Source organism: Vicugna pacos, chromosome 18 (assembly GCF_048564905.1).
Source record: "Vicugna pacos chromosome 18, VicPac4, whole genome shotgun sequence".
In the NCBI taxonomy this organism is placed as follows: domain Eukaryota; kingdom Metazoa; phylum Chordata; class Mammalia; order Artiodactyla; family Camelidae; genus Vicugna; species Vicugna pacos.
Genome location: NC_133004.1, coordinates 31,076,340 through 31,081,390, shown reverse-complemented (window position 1 = coordinate 31,081,390; position 5,051 = coordinate 31,076,340). Strand labels below are relative to the sequence as shown.

The 5,051-nt window shown below is 46.5% G+C and overlaps 1 long non-coding RNA gene across 1 annotated transcript; it reads right to left on the bottom strand.

The window, feature by feature from the left end:
* Window positions 1–394: 394 nt before the first annotated feature.
* On the bottom strand, window positions 395–2,222 carry LOC140686950 (uncharacterized). Its single transcript, XR_012060954.1, has 3 exons — window positions 1,909–2,222; window positions 1,259–1,320; window positions 395–761 (listed from the first exon to the last, which is right to left on the bottom strand). It is a non-coding gene; the product is annotated as an uncharacterized lncRNA (long non-coding RNA).
* Window positions 2,223–5,051: the final 2,829 nt, after the last annotated feature.

Below are 5,051 nucleotides of genomic sequence, written 5' to 3'. Positions count from 1 at the left end.
AGAGAGAGAGAGAGATTATTTAACATTTTAGAGGTTCCCATGAGCCATAAATCATTTTCACACACGCCATATTTGTTGAAAAGGACAGAATACATTCAATTTTACAGTATATTAAACTTCATCTAATTTGAACATAAGAACAGACCAGCAAAATAAATGACCAATTTCTGAAGCAGAAATTACCATTTGGTTGGTGCCATTACAGAGCTGCTGGCATTTTATCATGTTCTTAACATAATATTGCTTGTCTAGCGATGCATAGTTATAATGCTATTCCAAATTAGAAGGCGGTGAAAGAGAAGTGCGCACGGTTTTTTTTTAATAGTCGTCATTTGTCAGATGCTGTTCTGAGGGCTTTGTGCTGATGATAATATGCAGATTATAGGAGAAGTAAATAGGCAAGAAAGAAGCCGCCACCAGGAGAAAAGAAGTCCGCACCCCTGGGCTTCTAAGAGCCCCAGCTGTCAAGGGGAGAGCCATGGCCAGCTGGCCACAGCAACACCTCCCCCTCCCCCAGAAAACACAGATAACAGTAATTAATTTGCATGGAGGACTTCCAAGGAAAGGAAGCTCGCGGTGTTTGACAAAAAGAAAAATGCCGCCTGGAATTCCAGCTCTGGGGTCTTAGTTGGTACGGTGACAGCTGTAATTAACCACCGCTGGCCGGGCGCCGTGTCATCCGTGAAACACTTTCACATCCGTTATCAGGCTGGATGGGTAAAGAGACCTCCAGAGGTTGTCACCGCGTTTCCTGATGAAATCTATGGGAGAGGGGATTGGACCCAGGCTAGGCAAGGTGGAACTTGCAGGAGTGGCCACAGCTCAGAAAAGCAGGGCAGGGATGTGCAGCCAGGCTTCTCATCAGTGTAGTCATTCATTCGACAATGAGCCTCTTACACATAGGCTCAGGGGCTCTGAGTAATTACAGAGCTTGGGCCCTGACTTTCTGGAAAGCTCATGGTCTAAGGAGGTTTAAGCTAAGCACGTGAATTAAAATACAAGGATTTGGAATTAAACTGCCTGGATTTGAATCCCAGCACTGTCACTTACGAGCTGTGTGACCTTATGCCAGTTTCTTAACCTCTCTGTGTGTCACTTTTCTCATCGGTAGAGAGGACAGGCTCGTTGCACCTACAGCACAGACTGGTGAAAGTGAAATCAGTTAAGCTGCATTTTGGACAGCGCCTGGCTCAATGTTAGTTAGGATCTGCTTTATGTCCGACCTGTAAACTCTCTGTCGCTTGCTAATTCAGCTCACCGTCGTCTCTCATGTGGAGTTCTCTGCATGTGACCTGGTCTGCCAGCCTCCTCCAGTCAATTCTGCATAGAAAAGCCCCGTGGGAACTTTGTGAAGAGAAAATCTGATCATGCTGCACTCTGTATCCCACTGCCCTTGGATGAAGTCCAAGCTCTTTATCCTGGCTGGAAACGGTCTCCACAGTCAGACCCCTGCCCAACTCTCCAGCATCTTCTCTCCCCACTCACCCTCTCTAAACTGTTCTGCCCTCCACCATACCCAGTGACTAACCACCTCAGAGTTTTCTGTCTTCTCTCTCCCATTTCTTTGATTTTACGAAGCTAATCCTGGTTCCTAGAAGTTTCATTCATGTCTCAGTTTAAAGAGCCCCTCCTCGGGAAAGCCAACCTTTATGCTCAAGACTAGCTTAGATGCTACCCTCTTTGCCCCCTGAATTAGGTTCCCAGACTCAATTCCAGCACGTGTGTGAAGGCTCCCCCACACCAGCAAGCAATTCTCGGACACCAGCAGGGTGTCCAAGAATTCAGCTCAATTCAAACTCAATTCTGACTCTATTGACCCAGAGAGAGAATCAGATTCCACAGATTAAGAGTTCAGTTCCACAGGACCACCCTCAACTTCAGGTGCCAGTTGCAAGCCCAGATTGTTACCTGTGCTTCTGACCAACCAGCTACAGATTGGAGGTTCCAACTGAAACCAAGCTGGATCCTTGGGTACCTGCTGGGTGCAAAAGCCCTTCTGTGTCCCCCATTTCTTGTTTGCAGGAAAAAGGCTTCAGCCTCCTAGACCTTCCCTGAGTACCAAAGGGCAGATTCAAACCGTTGCTAATCAGGGAAGTGAAGGAACGCAGAAACAAAGGAGGAGCAGTCAAGAAACGATAGTTCAGCAGCCATAAAACAGGGTTCTAGGTCCTCCTCAAGGAATATATAAAACAATGTATCTTTTAGGTGTTCCTCTGCGGGAACCAAGGCCCCCACCCAGGTGGAGAATGGTAACTTCAGGCTGAGCGTGAGATTCCTGTGACCACGCCTTTACCTCACCACCAACCAATCAGAAGAAAGCCACACCCCCTGCAGCCCTCAGTCTAAATTTTGCCTTTAAAAACTCTTTCTCAAAAGCCATCAGGGAGTTCAGGGGTTTTTGAGCACAAGCCACTCATCCTCCTTGCTCGGCCCTGCAATAAACCCGCCTCTGCTCCAAACACCGAAGTTTCAGTTTGTTTGGACTCCTTGTGTATCAGGCACACAACCACACAACGACCCTCTGCAGCTCAGGATGCTAATCACAAGTCCAGGTTGTCACCTGTAATTGACTCCCCCTCCTTAGGTTCCATTAATTCACTAGAATGGCTCACAGAACTCAGGAAACCCGTCCACTTGCTAGATTATTGGTTTATTAAGAAGGCTATTAAACGATATAAAACAATGGCCAGATTAGGATACCCAGAGCAAGGTCCTGAATAAAGGACGTCCTCTTGCATCTTGGGACTCAACACAGTAGCACATGGAAGCGTTCTGGTTCCCCAGCCTGGAAGTTCTCTCAACCCCCTTCTTTGGGATCATTTACGGAGGCTTCGGTACACAGGCATGGTGGATTAACTCACTGGCCATTGGTGATTGGTTCAACATCTAGCCCCTCACCCCTCCCCGGAAATTAGGGGGTGGGACTTAAAGTTCCAACCCTGTAGTCACAGTTGTTTCCCTTGGCAACCAGCCCCCAACCTCAGGTGCTTTCCGAAAGTAACCTTCACAGCGTAAACCCAGCTGCGGTGGCAAGGCGCTGGTTACGAATAACAAAACACCCATTTCACCTTTATGGCTCTAAAGTGTTTTCAGGAACTGAGGACAAGAGACCAAATGTTATAATAGAAGATGCTCCCATCATTCTTATCCCTCAGGAAATTCCAAGGGTTTGGGGACCCATGAGCCAGGAACTATGGATGTATCTAAATACATATGAGAAATATATTCTGGTCATCTGCCTGACCGAATATGTCTGTTTCTTGTAAATGACACTATTGCACTCCCACGGCACCTTGTGCTTCCCTTACTAGAGTGCTTCCCACACCATGATAGGATTATTGGCTGCCTTGTTTATTTCTCCCAGTGGAGTGTGACTATCAACAGAGTCAGGACTGTGTCTTTCAAGTTCTCCACTTATATCCCCAACTACCAAGCCTAGGATTTGGCACAGAGAAGGTTCTTAATATTTACTGACTGAGTAAATGATTGACTAAATGAGACCCGGCGTCCTCCGAGCCTAGACCTTGATCTCACCCTTTGTAACACCCACTGTAAGGTGAGAAGGGGCTCAGGGCTGGTGCTGTGCCAAGGTGTGCCAGGCTGAATCAGGGCTCCCTGCAAGCCTCAGATTTATGCCCTGCGCTCCTGGCTGTGGGGCCAGCCTCCCAGATCACATAAATCACCAGGCAGCAATCTGGCTCCCGAGCTAGGGAGCCTCCTAAGCTTACAGCACTTTGCAGAGGAGCCGCTGGAATTAGGCATAAATCCACTTCTTGATTGAATAAGCAAACACCCCACTGCTCAAAATGATTTACTAAATTACAGTGCACAATGGCAGGCTTGGGAGACTCGTGCGTGGACTTGCTTAGCAATCGGACCTCCTCTAAAGGTACGGCTTCCTCCACCTCTGCCCCTCCCTGGTTCCACCGATGATTTCTCTCCACCTGCTCACACCGTCAGTCAACATTCCTGGAGCCCCCACATCATGTCACGTTGGGTGCTTACATGTGAATTAGCTCATGGAGTTTAATCTGTGCAATAACCCCAGAAATTTGGTATCATTTTTTTCTCCCAATTTTCAGGTAACAGAACTGAGTTTCAGAGAGGTTAAGAATGACCCAATATCACACAGGTAGTAAGTGCAGAGTTGAGATTCAACCTATGAAATATCCATTGGCAAGCCCAAGAGTATGTCTGCTGTAGACTGGATTCTCTGCTGCTATATTTCTTCTTTCTTTAGTCACAAATACCTCTTTCCACTTCCTCTCTTTATGCTTTTGCTTTTTCTTCTTTTTTCCCTCCAGCTTTACTGAAGTGTAATCACTATATTAAAAACTGCGCATAATTGAAGAGTTTGGACATAGGTATACAGTTGTGTTACCATCACCACCATCAAGGTAATACACATATCTATCGCCTCCAAAATTCCCTTTATGCTTTTTTGATTGCTTGGGTTGTTTGTCTGTTTGGTTTTAGTGTTAAGAGCACTTAAAGTGAGATCTACCTTCAACAAATGTTTAAGTGCGCAATACCCTATAATTAATGATCCGTGCTAGGCTGCACAGCAGATCTCTGGAACTTACTCTTCTTGGTTAACCATGACTTTACATCCTTTGAACAACTCCCCTCCTTCCCTTCCCCGTCCGCTGGTAACCACCACTCCATTGGCTACATCTGTATGCTAGACTGGTTCAGATGTCCTATGTAAGAGGACTCAGGCAGTGCTTGTCCTTCTGTGACTCATGTTACAGGCTTCACTTAGCACAATGTCTTCCAGGTCCACCCAAGTTGTTGCTTTTTCATTCTCTTCTACTTGTATTGGTCGGGATAGGATAGGTTCGCTGACAGCACCTACATCTCATTGGCTTAGTGGAACAGAAGGTTTCTTTGTTTTTCACTCAACCTACATGTTTAATGCAGCCAAGCTCAGGGTTTTTGCTCCATGTAGACACTCCACATAATGCACTCTGTGAGCTAAATGCATAGACATGGCACCTAGGCTCGTAGTCCCTGCCCTTCTGTAGGGCATCATTTGAACACAGGGTCATCTT